Consider the following 16,771-nt stretch of genomic DNA (forward strand, 5'->3'; position numbering starts at 1 on the left):
TTATTCAAGTAGGCCTACTTTTATGTAAAGGGAGGCAGAATGGGGGGTTGGGTATAGGGGTCTCTCTTAATTAGGTCGTTCATTATAAGTGCGATTTTCTTTTGGATAATAGGCATGGCCTGAGGTCCATAGTAACTATGCACAGATACATTTCGTCACTGCTAAGATATGCAAGTCGAGGTTCGGGCTTGTTTAAATTCCCTTTTATCGAACAGCCAGAGTTGTTGTTGTACCTGTTTTCTATCCCTATTGACAACACAAACAGCCCATAGACAGAACGAATACATCGGTTTTGTTTGTGATGAGCTGTGCTGCGATTACGCAAATCATTCACATTTATTTCACAGTAGAAAGGACGTAGTTTTTTTTATTAAAGTCTCTGAATAACTTTTATAGTAGAGTTCGTTCCGTTTCGGTGGCCATGGTCAAATATGGTGGCCATGACCCAGAAACAGCATGATGCATTGGCCAACATTTTTCATTATGGAACACTTTGGGCAAATAAACTGCGCAGTAGTTATACATGAGAAATTGCTTTCTCCATTGCACAAAACCCACCCCTACATGCACCCATAAGAACTTCCCTCAGCATACATATTTTTATTCGTGTGCTGCCCAACCCACTCAGACTTGAGTTTGGCAAAATGCCACCTTCTCTACTTTCCTACCTTAATTCCTTTCCAAAAAATGATGGCTACGGGGGTGACTGTTTAACTAAAGTGCTACTGTAGGGGGCTGTTGTAGTTTAACTCCTGCCCACCAGTAGCTGCTGCTAACAAAAAGGGTGACTCGAGGTCTGACTATTCATCCATTCTCTGCGCTTCAATTTTCATTGATTCTGAATGCACGGGTAGCCCTTGGGGATTCTCCGTGAAGGGAGACACGCCTTCAGACGCGGCCAGACCCTTACAAGCCATCTGCCACTACCCAAACGTCGTTTTTTCCTCCTCCCCCTCCCTCCTCCCTAGCTTCCCTCAAGCGCACGGGTCTATACGCCAGTGTCCACTGGCTGGCTCTGTCTACATTGAACTGGAAGCATGTTAAAGAACCTGTAACGGTATGGCTATGCTGGGCCATATGGCGAGGGGAAGCCAGAAGTTTTCGTCCCCGAAGAGTAGACACCACATGGTAGCTCGTGGGAACGTAAACACGACGCGCATCACACGATATCGATCATATGAAGTGGTGGGGAGAAGATGATTAGCTTGAATGGGGGTTTGGTGACTGTTACCAAGTGATCAATCGACTTACTATTGATTATTTCTGAGCATTCAGACTGTTGACACGATTCACTACTTATCGGTTCGACCAAAATCGTCATTTAATTTTCCAAACCCTCATCCAGGCTATAGCTTCTGTCTCCTGAAAATAAAACTTTGCATGGTCATTTTTCAGCACAAAGATTGGCGACTGAAGGTCAACTTTATATTTGTCTTATCAGGGCTGAGATAGGCCTAATAACAGCAACTAATCTTCCCTGGTCGCGGTTCTCTCAATTTCCATCCTTTCTGACCCGCCTGTTTACCTGTTGAAATCATTGGACTCTGCAGGAGCAGCGCGGCCTTTGTGTCCAGATCAGATTACTATGGCCAGCTGCTTGAAGGGGGGCACAGGCCAATCCATGGGTGCCCCCTAGTCGTGCTGCTGGCACATTTGCATATGTTGTGGCTGAGGACGTGCTGGGCTTAAATTTGAGGAAGAGTACCGCAATAATTACGCGGTGGCCCCTGAAGGCGCTCCCGCGCGTGTGTGTGGCGCGAGTGGGATGTGTGAGAGTGTGTGGGACAGAGAGAGAAAGAGGGAGAGGGACAGAGGAGAGAGAGGGGGAGGAGAAGGCGTCGACGTTTTTCAAGGAGCAGTGGCCTGTCGCGTGCCAATGTTTATCAAAACACATCTGCCACGTTCCCCCGGGTAACGCCCATGCGTTGGCGCATCACAACATATGCTGTCCCTATGCATAAATCGATACTTCAACATCTGATCATTTGTATGACACATATCCACACACAACAAATACTCATGGTGATATGTGATAGAATCAGTGCATAATCAATACAGATATAGTGAAGTACATGAAGTAGAAAGTAGTTTTTGATCCCTCCAACTCTTTAGTGTTGATAACTCCAACCACATGACATGGAAATATGGGCTGATCAATCATTGCATCGTTCTAGTTTAGTTCTAATAAGAATTACCCCAGGCATGATCTTTATTGCTTATGAAAAACTATGTGGGAAGTACGGCCATAGTTTCGTTAAAACGATAATTTATTTGTAGTCCCTCCGAGATTTTTTAACTCTTTCTCAATTCTGAACCAGTGCAATCTGGATGAAATTGTCTGCCACAGTCTATGAATAGAGAGACCTTGTGAATGGGAAAGTGACACCTCTCTCTCTATTTCTCCCCGTCGCTCTCTATCTCTCTCCACGACATCTGCCCAGCCATGAACAGATGTAGGCACCTGCGTTGTCGGCCCACATATGCACACATGTCCCTTTCAACCTCTCGGGGACCCGGACCAATCACAATGGGATAGACCAAGGGTGTGGTAACCAAATACCCCCGATCCCCCCAGGACACACACTCTGTTAGAGGCATTGTCACAAGCAATATCATGTGGCCAGGCCAAACAATCTGTTCTAAGACTGTTCATTTGAGAGATGGGGGGTTTGTAGCATGTAGCATGTATCATGTATTAAAGGGGCTATATAGAGTTTCTTGTTGTTGTTGGAAGTTGAAGTAGTAACACCAAGGCGTTTGATTTTCCCATGTTTTAGACATGAATAGAAAAGCATACAGAGAGAAGCAATGGAGCTGTATTCAGCCGAGTTCATCATGCTGATCTCCTAAGTGGCCGTTTGGGTAATTCTGGAGTGGCCAAGCCAGGGGCAGCAGCAGGCAGGTGTTAGTTGTGGTTCAGTAGAGGAGGCTGATGGGAACAACAAGGAACAGGGCGGGAGCAGGTTAAAGACAGAGGAGGGTTTTGTTCTATGAGGATGAGCGGGAAAAGTAGCCTGAAATCCCACTGGCAGCCCTAGATAATAGGGATAATAGCCCTGTCCCTATCCCTCAGCTGCTGCTGGACAGAGGATCCACACACACCTGTTGTCTTGTCGTCCCCATTGTGTGTGGCTAGCTAGCTAGCGGGAGCGCAACACTTCAGGAATGCTCCAGCCCCTTCCCTGCTGCACCACGACTATTAGCCTCTGTCCCAAGAGGGAGGAGTGGAGCTTGGGTGGAAGGTGGAGGGAGGTGAGGGTAAGCTAGGTTACGTGGTGTGGAAACCAGCAGGGGGGCTATGGAAGGGTGTGTGGTGGGGGGTGGGGGGGGGGGGGTTTAGAAGCAGTGTCCTCTTAATAAGGGGTTCCCTCCAGGGTCTGTCCGGAGACCCCTGTCCTAAATCACTGCCCCCAGGGGAAAGGCCCTCCTTTGTGAGGAGATGGGCCTGCAAGCTGGGATGCCAGCTGCCACCTCTGTAGCGTCACAGTCTCCACTATGACAATGCTTCTCTCTCTGGTCACACTGGCCAGGCCAGCAGAGCCCATTAAATAAAGGACTTGGAGGGACTCATAGAAGGGCTGCAGGGCCACAACATGTTTTTTGGCTAAACGTTAATGATGACAAACTACCATGTGGGTTATGGTGTATGACATAATAACCTCAAGTGATATCGATTCTCTCACTGTGGTGAATACAATGGAGTGTCTAAAGACAGATGAGTCATGATTGGGATGTTATTACATCATGAGATATCAATTAAACAATGCTTTAAAGTGGTTTCTGGAAGCTGTACTGAAGTATAGGTCTGTATTGGCTGTTGTCTCGTTGCGCTCACTGGAGTGAAATGGAGTGAAATGATGAAGGAAAACATTTCAGTTGGTTTGTAAAGTAAACATTACAACCCTTGAGAAAAGCACAGAACATTTCCTTTCAGTCAAAACTGTATTTTGGAAGAGGGTGGTGTGTATCCCAAAAAGCATCCTCTGATTTAGGACTAACAGCTGGTGAAGAAACAATGAAAACAAAAGTACTAAAGCGTATCGCAACCCCTAAATTGTAAGACGACATCATGAGTGTACCGTGAGTCTTCCTCACTACAAGATTAGACGTTATATAGCCTAAACGTGAACGTAATATAAAAGTACAGCAGATTTCCAATCATGCTCGTATAAGCATTTAGGCATCTGTGTTTGATATTCCCATCCATAGCTCAGGGAGTTTGTCGCCCCCCCCCCCCCCATTGTATGGAACTCTAATGGTGATTCTAATGATGCCTTGTCCATCTTTGATAATAAAAAACCAGCACGCCCCTCATTAAAGACCCAGGGCTGGTTCTCATGGCCCTCTCCCCCGTCCCCGGAGCTGGGGGGGACAGCAGGCGCGGGAGTCGAGACAACACCGTGGCACACGCCTGTTGACCGAGCCACAAAGCAAAAGCGTGTGACACCCCCCCCCCCCCCCCCAACCCCCAACCCCTGCACTGGCCCCATTGTCCCCCGAGGTCCTGCAGCACAGGCACAGACAACCAACACCCCCCCCTCCCCCGCAACCACTATACCCTCTATCCTACACTCATGCCCCCTCTTCCTTTGGAATCAATTTTACCAATCAGCTGATCCCTAGCTCTCACACCACTAGGAATATTAAGACACACCCTCCATCCCCCCCCCCACCCATTCTAGTAGCCCACCCTACCCGACCGACCCTGGGAACATCAGCTGCCAAGGTGGAAATCCATCATTGTGTGTAAGAAGGTTCCCCCTCTGCACGTTGCACAGTCATTACCATTCACTATACAGGGGAGGAGGAGGGGTGGGGCTCTAATTCACTGATTCACATGCAGACAGTATTTCTTGGGAGGGTGGGGCCGGGGCTGGGATAGCTGGCTGAGGATGGAGATGGGGCAGGTTGGGTGATGGGGATGGAGATGGGGCAGGTTGGGTGATGGGGATGGAGATGGAGATGGTGCTGGGGGGGGGGGGGGACTTACGGCTGCCGGGGTCAGGCCTGTCCTGGGAAAGTTGGATTTTTCATTTAAGTCACACATGTTGTGGCCTTCTGGTGGCTGCGTGAACGCCTCACGCTGACAGATGGCCGCGGCCCATAACTATAGAGTCCGAGCGCCCGGTCCCCGAGGGATACAGAGAGAGATGGCGAGAGGGAGCGAAAAGGAGAGGGAGAGAATGCGTCGCTCAACTGATCCCATCAAAAAGAGAGAGGGTAGAGCACGGGGGAGGGATAAAGATAGGAAAGGACGGCAGGAAGGAGGGAGGGGGTGGGGGGGGAAGAGCCCCAGAGCCCCTTAATCCCAATCCCTAAAATTGAGTAAATATATTTGCCAGCTTTGCAAACTTTAAAAGGGCGCCTGGTGCTCCTGAAGGTTCTGATTAGGTGTCTAGTCTATCAGCTTGTGGGTCTTTGGGAAGATTGTTTGTCCATGGGTAGAATAGTGGCTTTGACGATGGTGTTCACAGAGGATAGGTTTATAGTACCATCTAGTAGAAGTGGGGTGCTGGCTGGTCGTCAGTCCTCATTGTGTGACGCTACCTTTTGTCTTTTCGCCATGACTCTTCGTTAATCCTATTAATGAAACAAAGTCATCGCGTGGTTAAAGATCCCACGACTGATTGGAGTATTTTAGGAATCTTCTTTGAATAAAGAGTTCAAATATCACTGGCATGGGTAGACAATGAAGCCCTGAGATGCCTGTCACCATATACATGTATATTGTGGAAATGAATAACAAGGGCTTCCTCTACAACTGTAATATAATAATATGAAAATAGATTTTCTACCTACTATAGTTCTTACCTTACAGGATTTTGTAAAGCAGTATATCATTCCCTGTACTCCCACTTGGTCTCACTCCTCACTGCTGCTCTGTGCACACTCTCACTCCCACTCACTTCTGCTGTGGCTCTACATGCAAAGTTCTGTTCATTAAGAAATGTGTTCAACTTTAAATAGCATATAAATAGTCTAGTGATAGAAATCAACATTTTCTATCAACTCTACAGCTAATACTCCAGTCATGATTCAACAGCCCTGCCATTCTGCTAGGCCTAATGTCTACCAAGAGGGCACTATGTTGCGTTATGACTGTGTTGTGGTTAAAACGGATGTGGGAGTCCTCATTTACTTCATGGAAGGATAATGCAACTTTGTTAGAGATAAATATTTTTAAAAACTTGTTTGGTTTGACGGGCTACACATTCTTCTTATGTTGTTGCTAAAATTGAACGAAAAAAAGAAAACATATTAATATTCAGAAGACCATATCCTTAAAAATTAGATAAACAAAAATGTGTAGACCTACATTGGTCACCATATTCACCATATTTACTTGTGTAAATGACCAAGTGGATCACATTATTTACTACATGGGATCAGAGTTTCAAATAATCTTAGTTTGTTTCACTTTGAAAGCTCTGGGACACACACCGCACCTCATGTGGCGCGCAGTAAGCCTCTTACAACTATTAACACACCAAAATGCGGAGGATGCCAATCAAGAGACCATGGGGCGTGGAGAAATTTAAAGGCAGTCTTGCGTTTACAGTATGCTACACGAGTTCAGCTGTAGCTTACCCAAATGGTTATTTCTCTAAATTTCTATGACTTACTGACAGAAACGGACATTGAGGTGCGTGCTGGTTCGATACACGTTGGGGAGTGAATTAACATATGGGATTTCAAGGTGCAGAGATCCAGACGGCTCTGGCTTTATTGAAGCGTTATTCCTCGTGAATTAGGCCAGTTATTCAACGGCACAATGCTTCCACAAGATATAGGAGTGCAGAAACCCACGTCGGATCTCGGATCCGTCTCCATCCGTACCACCACGGCGGTGGTCGGTCTCCGTACCTGAGCGCAAGGTGAACTGCGTCCTTGTCGGAGATGGAGCTGTGGGGAAGTCTTATCGTCAGCTACACCACAAATGGTTATCCGACAGAATACATTCCAACAGCTTTCGACAACTTTGCAGGGAAGTTGTGAGAGAAACACGAAAACGTGATTTATTGTTAATTTGGCCGTATTTGTTACAGGTTTTACTCATGAATTAATTTGCCCAAATGTTGCATTTTATAAATGTTTTCTTGTTTTTGTTTGTGGCTTTTGTGTGTGTGTGTGTGTATTATTTTAGATCTCTCTGAATCAATAATGGGTTACAATTTGATATCGTTTGATGGTGCAAAGTAAACCTCCCTGATGCATAGTGCTATGACAGGTAGACATTGAACAGGTGTCTTAATGCTGTCACCATTAATAACATCTGTGTACACTCTTCTTCTTCTCAGCTATGGTTGTGGTGGACGGAAAACCCGTGAGACTGCAACTCTGTGATATGGCTGGCCAGGTGAGTCAAAGTTTTGTTTTTGAATCCAACACTAAATGAGTGTTAGTAACCTATAGACACGTTAACCAGGATATTCTATTGTAGTGGTAGAGCTAACACATTATTCTTTCTTCTCATGTTCTGCTCAAAATGATAGAAATGGGGGATGGAGGAGGACACTATTAATAATGTAAGCCGTTCTCTATCAGTGGTCAGTAGTTTGTTTAGATTCCACAGCTTCACTTATCCCAACATAGGTTGCCTCCACATTCTACCCCGTGTCTTGGTTGCCCCCTATAGGGATTCCTCTGCACTCCCTCCCCTCTCTGATCCTGAGTCAGTAGTTATCACCCCCTGGCAGAATATCTCTCATAGTCGTTGCCTCGCCCTTGAGCCTCAGATTTATATCGCCCCCTGTGGGAGGTTCCTGCCCGTGCCCCCAGAATCTATACCTTCTTACGTTCTCTCTGTCTCTCTGTGCTTTATCGCCCCCTTTTGGACGACTCTCATAGACCTTTCTCTTCCTAACTCATGCCCAATTCCAAATGCAACTCTTCCCCTGCTCCTTAATAGGCACCTTTGTAGATCTGAAAGGATTGGATAGGTGTGGGGCGGCAGGGTAGCCTAGGATGGGTATCTCTGACCCATCCTCAACTTGAAACTTTTGCCTTCCTGTCTCCTATAGCACGAGCTGGACCGGATCCACCCTCTATGCTACCAAAATGCCGATGTTTTCCTACTCTGCTACAGCGTGGTGCGCCCCTCCTCCTTCCGCAACGCTACCGACCGCCACGGGGCGCCCATGGTCCTGGTGGGGACCCATCTGGACCTGAGGGAAGATGTCCAGGTGCTGGTCCAGCTGGCCAGGAATCAGGAGCGGCCCGTGGGCACCGAGGAGGCCCAGCGGCTGGCGCAGGATATCGGGGCCGTGTCCTTCGTAGAGTGCTCGGGTCTGACCCAGAAGAACCTGAAGGATGTGTTTGACCAGGCCATCTTGGCCAGCATCCAGCTGGTGGAGAACGTTCAGCAGGTCCAGCAGAGGCAGAGCCTGAGGAAGAAGACCCCGGATAAGATTAAGAGTCTCTCTGAGACTTGGTGGAAGAAGCTGAGCTGTGTTGTTGTGGCAGGAGAGTGTGTGGGAGGAGAGTTTGACTGAACCCCCATGCAGGTGTTTAGGATTTGACATTTTTCTAAGCTTGTGTTTAGTCTTTAGTTTTTTTCACTCCATATATAATAGCACTCAGGAAAACAGACCTGGATCAATAGTATGTTGGAAAAAATGTAAATGTATTATCCAAAGACTCATGGAATTATTTAATATCTAAAAAGGAGAAGCACTAAAAATAATTATCATTGCTGGCAAGATAATGAATGAGTTTCAGCGTCAGTGATACCTTATGATAACTACGGGTAGGACAAGGTTTTGTGTTCAAAGGCCTTGACGAGGGCACAACAAGTCTGAATTAAGTGATTGGATTTGAGTTAGCAAATCCAATAGCTGGGGAGACTACTAATGAAATGACTGACTTCACAATGATCTCTGTGTTATTCTGTGTAACCCCCATCAAGGGTCAAAGGTCACCATTGGAGAATGTTGTGGAGGATTACGAAAAACTAGCCAGTAGAAACTCTAACGCCAAACCATAAACTTACTTTGTCTGCCATTTTGACAAAGTCTCTCAATGTTATTTACTAACCTATATCAGATCATGTACTATGACTGCTCTTTCAAGTTCAAGTAGTCCAAAGCACGGTTCTTGTATCAGTTGTTGACATTGCTGGACATCCCAACCAAACACAGCAAAGGATACTGTAGTTTCCCAGTCAGATTGACTCTAATTTGCAGATCAGTTAGTATAACTTTCCCCCCTGATCCCTGGTCAGGTCTGTCGTGGTGATGAATCGTATTGGTTCTCCGGTGGAGGCCGTACACAGCTTTGTAATAGGACGAGACAGGACCACCTGGATTGGATTAGCTGGGCATATGGTGGCTGACCCAGTCGCCTGAATCCATCACACCGTAGCCCTGCTCTGATGTCAACCATGACCGTCTGCTTAGGAAGACGAAGCAAGACTCAGACCCTGTCAACCTGCTGCTGGAGCTTCACCATAAAGAGAACAGAGATCACTGGGGGACGGGGTTCATATCAGTAGAGATGCATTTCAAAGAAGTGAGAGATGTTATTTATTATTGTTAGTTGTCAAATGCTATCTGCAAGTGGAGATATTTCTGAAGCACATAAAGAATTTAAATGATTTAAAATAAATCCTGATATTGATAGAAAACATGAACGCTTTTACTGATTACTGATATAAAGTTAATGATAAGAACACTGCTTTTGTCTGGCCCTAGTGATTGCTATCTTCTTTTTGTTGTTATATATTACATGTTTATTTGCAATATATTTCATAATTAATGCCTCCTATATTCTGTAGTGCTCTTGGTGTTTTATTGTGGTGCTGTCCCTATTGACTTAATGGGGCAGGAGAGGACAGGGGCGTGAACTCACTTAATCCTGTCACCAAGAATTGAACAGCTTGAGAAAGTTGACATGCCGGTGTGGCTAACCTGTGAGGCATTTGGCAGGGACAGCTGGCAGCTTCAAATTCCTATTCACTCATCCATTCGTTGTCTGTTCCAATGTGTACTCTGTTCCAAATATATCAAATATTCTTTGATTTCTACGTGAACATTTTCTACTAAGAAAATTGTATATGTCCATAATATAAACACTATTCAATATTGAGGGAGTTTGTGGAGAGAAATCCCTGCCATCTTCTATTGTCGTGGTCGACATTCGCTGCCACTAGAGGTCCCTAAAGCGTTACAAATGCTGAGCTGCAGTTCATGCTCCACAATGCCTCAAGTTGACTAAGGTCAAGTGCATCTCTATCACCTCACATATCTTATTTGTTTACAGAGATCTCGTTATTCTGTTTAAAGGCCTGAGTTTAGAGAAGACATTACACAGTGTCTCAGATCTTCATACTATCGGAATTTCAAGACATCAATGCATCATTCAGTTGCCTACTCGGTCCGTATAATATAGATATTTATTGCACTGCAACGTAGGTCAACAAACTTACTGCACAAATATGTAGCACAAATACATAGTGGCTCCAAACAGCAGACTTTAGATTATTCTAGATGTACTATTGAATGCCTCTGCCTAGAAGCAACAGGCTGTTTTTAGAGGACCTGGCTGCTCTAGTGAAGGGGGCTATTTCCGTCCCCCCTCTTAGCTGTGCTCTTCAACTGGGCATATTATCTCCTGACTAGCATTAAAGACCTAAGTCAAAGACCACAGCTCTGGCTTTGTTCTGCCCTCCTGTGGCTCAGCAGCTCCTCTCAGAGCAACCACTGCATTTATGGACCGACACAGCAATTCTCCCTCTATTTTACCCAGCTTCGACCATTCAAGCTCTTTCATACTGCTGCACTACTCCCCCACACCTTATCCCAAAGCCCACCACTTTTTCCAAAACACGTTTTTCTGACACTGTCAATTAGGGAGGGGTCCTTCTCTGCTGGCAAAGGAACATTTGGGCGGCTATATTTAACACCCAAAGCCTCCCCCCTTCAGTCCCAGGCGGCTGGTGGTGTTCCTGAAGGCACCTATTTTGGCCCTATTGCGTTTGGAAATGCCAGGTGGCTTTAAATAGAGTGAGAAGATGTCTGGGGGGTGGAATTCTCGAGTAGAATGTGCTTGAATAGACTTTGGCTCTGATTGAAGGACTCACTGTTGTATGCAGTTGCTTGTTACTGTCAGTTTTCCTTTGTAATCCATGTATTACTCTGTTAACAGGGATTCGATTTGATTGACTTCAGACACACGCACACACCGAAAAAGAGAACCACACACACATAAAGATTTAAGAAAGTGTTTCTGTCTCTTTTAAACAATCAAAAGAGAACCATCGCGCTCTCCCAAAACCCACAAATTCAATTTGTTTGTCTCTTTTAAACACCCATGTGCAAGCACACACACACACACACACACACACACACACACACACACACACACACACACACACACACACACACACACACACACACACACACACACACACACACACACACACACACACACACACACACACACACACACTGTCTCTCTCCATCAGCTGTCGGAGGTGGGTATGTGACAGGTTGGTATTTATAGCCAGTGCTAAACCCTTTGTCAGGAGATCTGCATTCTAAGAGGCCCTTTGTCTGAACCTTATGAAATATTATGTACCTGGAATTCACTCATCATACATAACATCTGAAAGGTCCTGTCTAGTCTGTCATTGTGTCAGGCTGAGGACTTAATACAAATGCTTTGTACGCTCTGTGGTGGTCACCTCACTGGGATCATACAGTACTCCGTATCTTACACTGGGACACATGGGTCATAGAGGGCGATAATGTCAGAAGTATTCTAGAGGGAGAACATGATCTGGTATGTGATTCTAACGTTTCACTGAACCTTTCCGTTACCATAGAGCGCAGCTGACCTTCCCGAACAAGAAGTAATTTAACTAAAAGAGAAACGTGACATAATGGAGTGTCTCAGAGTATCACAATACCTCACTTACGAATCAATATGGTAGTAAATTGGAGTGCTTGTTTTGCCTAAAACAAGTACTTATATATTTCTCACAATGATGGAGGTTGGTGGGACAATCCATAGATTATCCATAGTAGCAGGATACTATCCATAGATTATCCATAGTAGCAGGATACTATCCATAGATTATCCATAGTAGCAGGATACTATCCATAGATTATCCATAGTAGCAGGATACTATCCATAGATTATCCATAGTAGCAGGATACTATCCATAGATTATCCATAGTAGCAGGATACTATCCATAGATTATCCATAGTAGCAGGATACTATCCATAGAGTATCCATAGTAGCAGGATACTATCCATAGAGTATCCATAGTAGCAGGATACTATCCATAGAGTATCCATAGTAGCAGGATACTATCCATAGATTATCCATAGTAGCAGGATACTATCCATAGATTATCCATAGTAGCAGGATACTATCCATAGATTATCCATAGTAGCAGGATACTATCCATAGATTATCCATAGCAGCAGGATACTATCCATAGATTATCCATAGTAGCAGGATACTATCCATAGATTATCCATAGTAGCAGGATACTATCCATAGATTATCCATAGTAGCAGGATACTATCCATAGAGTATCCATAGTAGCAGGATACTATCCATAGAGTATCCATAGTAGCAGGATACTATCCATAGATTATCCATAGTAGCAGGATACTATCCATAGATTATCCATAGTAGCAGGATACTATCCATAGATTATCCATAGTAGCAGGATACTATCCATAGAGTATCCATAGTAGCAGGATACTATCCATAGAGTATCCATAGTAGCAGGATACTATCCATAGAGTATCCATAGTAGCAGGATACTATCCATAGATTATCCATAGTAGCAGGATACTATCCATAGATTATCCATAGTAGCAGGATACTATCCATAGATATCCATAGTAGCAGGATACTATCCATAGAGTATCCATAGTAGCAGGATACTATCCATAGAGTATCCATAGTAGCAGGATACTATCCATAGAGTATCCATAGTAGCAGGATACTATCCATAGATTATCCATAGTAGCAGGATACTATCCATAGAGTATCCATAGTAGCAGGATACTATCCATAGATTATCCATAGTAGCAGGATACTATCCATAGATTATCCATAGTAGCAGGATACTATCCATAGATTATCCATAGTAGCAGGATACTATCCATAGATTATCCATAGTAGCAGGATACTATCCATAGAGTATCCATAGTAGCAGGATACTATCCATAGAGTATCCATAGTAGCAGGATACTATCCATAGATTATCCATAGTAGCAGGATACTATCCATAGATTATCCATAGTAGCAGGATACTATCCATAGAGTATCCATAGTAGCAGGATACTATCCATAGAGTATCCATAGTAGCAGGATACTATCCATAGAGTATCCATAGTAGCAGGATACTATCCATAGAGTATCCATAGTAGCAGGATACTATCCATAGATTATCCATAGTAGCAGGATACTATCCATAGATTATCCATAGTAGCAGGATACTATCCATAGATTATCCATAGTAGCAGGATACTATCCATAGATTATCCATAGTAGCAGGATACTATCCATAGATTATCCATAGTAGCAGGATACTATCCATAGAGTATCCATAGTAGCAGGATACTATCCATAGAGTATCCATAGTAGCAGGATACTATCCATAGATTATCCATAGTAGCAGGATACTATCCATAGAGTATCCATAGTAGCAGGATACTATCCATAGATTATCCATAGTAGCAGGATACTATCCATAGATTATCCATAGTAGCAGGATACTATCCATAGATTATCCATAGTAGCAGGATACTATCCATAGATTATCCATAGTAGCAGGATACTATCCATAGATTATCCATAGTAGCAGGATACTATCCATAGATTATCCATAGTAGCAGGATACTATCCATAGAGTATCCATAGTAGCAGGATACTATCCATAGATTATCCATAGTAGCAGGATACTATCCATAGAGTATCCATAGTAGCAGGATACTATCCATAGATTATCCATAGTAGCAGGATACTATCCATAGAGTATCCATAGTAGCAGGATACTATCCATAGATTATCCATAGTAGCAGGATACTATCCATAGATTATCCATAGTAGCAGGATACTATCCATAGAGTATCCATAGTAGCAGGATACTATCCATAGATTATCCATAGTAGCAGGATACTATCCATAGAGTATCCATAGTAGCAGGATACTATCCATAGAGTATCCATAGTAGCAGGATACTATCCATAGAGTATCCATAGTAGCAGGATACTATCCATAGAGTATCCATAGTAGCAGGATACTATCCATAGAGTATCCATAGTAGCAGGATACTATCCATAGAGTATCCATAGTAGCAGGATACTATCCATAGAGTATCCATAGTAGCAGGATACTATCCATAGAGTATCCATAGTAGCAGGATACAGGATACTATCCATAGATTATCCATAGTAGCAGGATACTATCCATAGAGTATCCATAGTAGCAGGATACTATCCATAGAGTATCCATAGTAGCAGGATACTATCCATAGATTATCCATAGTAGCAGGATACTATCCATAGTAGCAGGATACTATCCATAGATTATCCATAGTAGCAGGATACTATCCATAGATTATCCATAGTAGCAGGATACTATCCATAGAGTATCCATAGTAGCAGGATACTATCCATAGATTATCCATAGTAGCAGGATACTATCCATAGATTATCCATAGTAGCAGGATACTATCCATAGAGTATCCATAGTAGCAGGATACTATCCATAGATTATCCATAGTAGCAGGATACTATCCATAGATTACTGTACTCTACTCTTAACCCTGGTGCCAATGCAGGACAGTGACATCAGACAGACCTCAGAGCAGCAGTGTAGAAAGGGCTATAGGTTGAAATACCCTAAATTAGGAGTGAAATCTAATTAAAACCAATCATGTTTAATATCACTGGTATTAATTGATCAAATGGAGACCTTATGGGTCATAGGGGTCATGCAAAAATACATCACAGTGTTGTTGTTAATTCAAATTCCAAAATAAACATTAAAAAAAGCAAACAACTCCTCAAATATTCAAATATGATTTTAATTCACAGCAATGTTTCAAAGTGGATGAAAATATATATCATTGTGCATGTTTACAAATACAAATACAGTGATCAGAAATGTAAACATTTGTTGAAATAAAACACAAACATGGTTATATATACTATTGTATGATACATGTATCACTTTTGGTCAAATGATATCTTGTGCAAATCAAATCCACACATAAAAATAACTCAAAGCTTTGTTCAGAGAGCTCAAACAATTAATATCCTATATAAAACAATCAATTTAGTTTTGAATCAGTGTGTTCCAAACCCCCGAAACAGTACATCACATTTCCTCACATTGTAGTTACAGTAAGACTATAGACAAATCATTAGTGTCTCTTATTCCTTCCTGAGAGACGGTTCTTGGAATGAACATATTCATAAAGGAATGTTGTAGAGGACAATTAATACACAAACACTAGTCAAACCTGTCTGTGATATAAGCAGCCAGCTCTTCAGTTTCCATGACTTGGTCATAACCTGACATTAAATCCTATAACTTCTAATAAATAATGCAATGTTCAAGTAAAGAATGACTCGGGTTGTTTTCCCTCCTATGATGACATAGGAGGGAAGTGTCACATGATCACCAATGGATCTTTGACCACTCTGAATAAAGATGACCGTAAGATAATGTCAGTATAATCTTCAGTGAGCTCTCTCTCTGCCCATACAACCACAGCCAATCACACACACTAAAAACTCCCCTCTGGCAGACACGAGGGAAGTCTCATCAGATTGTACACGCATAAATCAATTAAAGCCACACCCATTTCAACACTCCAAAAAACTGCTGGTGTCCTACAAGGTTCCCGGGGAGACGTTCTGGAAACGTCATTCCAACGTTCTCTCAAGGAACCATTCCTAAACTAAGACTTGGTGAAAGTGAAATGTAAAAGTGTACATTATACGTAAAAACATTCTGAGTGAATAGCACTATCAATAAGCACTGTAAAAAAAATAGGAAAAGTATGTAAACTGAGCATTATTCACAACCCACAAGAATGAAGATTTCAAATACAACACTTCATTTTTGTCAAAATAGCCCTCCATTTAAATTACAAATACAGAACTTGGTACTGACATCACAATTCAGTATGAATAACCAATCAAATAAGTAAATCTATGAAAACCAGTCAAAGACAATGGTGATGGTGAGTGACACACTCTAAAAAGCGTATTTGGTAATGTAGCACATAAGGGCATTTCTTTACCACGTTACAATGCAATTTCAGCCTGTCTACTACAATACGTGAGGCGGTGAGTATTTGTGATTGTAAAATATATAGTGGGCGAAGCTGCCAAGATGTAGCCCCGTACGAACCATCCTGATCTCGCGAGCTCACATTCTGTATCCTTGTTAGCAAAACAGAATGTGAGCTCGCGAGATCAGGATGGTTCGTACCAGGCTAGCCAAGATGTAACGAGTAAAAAAACATACAGGTGTGAGCGCAATATCTATGTCATACAATGTCTAACGGTATCTTTCTTTACAACAATATCCATGGTACTACTGATAAGAGCTTTAATGGAAATATGAATAAATCAATCCTCTGGAATGCATTCTAGATTTAGATAGAAATTTGCAACATAATACAATAAAGCTAATGCAGGATATTAGCCCGCTAGCAGTTTCTTTCTCTGCAGCTCTATGCCACAACCCCTTGGCTATGGCTTTTAGTCGTTCGAAAATACTGAAATATCTAAAACAAGA

General features: G+C 43.1%; 1 pseudogene; it reads left to right on the forward strand.

Moving 5' to 3' along the window:
- Positions 1-6,772: 6,772 nt before the first annotated feature.
- On the forward strand, positions 6,773-8,646 carry LOC135520595 (rho-related GTP-binding protein RhoU-like; annotated as a pseudogene).
- Positions 8,647-16,771: the final 8,125 nt, after the last annotated feature.

This window comes from Oncorhynchus masou, chromosome 4 (genome assembly GCF_036934945.1).
Source record: "Oncorhynchus masou masou isolate Uvic2021 chromosome 4, UVic_Omas_1.1, whole genome shotgun sequence".
NCBI classification, from domain to species: Eukaryota; Metazoa; Chordata; class Actinopteri; order Salmoniformes; family Salmonidae; genus Oncorhynchus; species Oncorhynchus masou.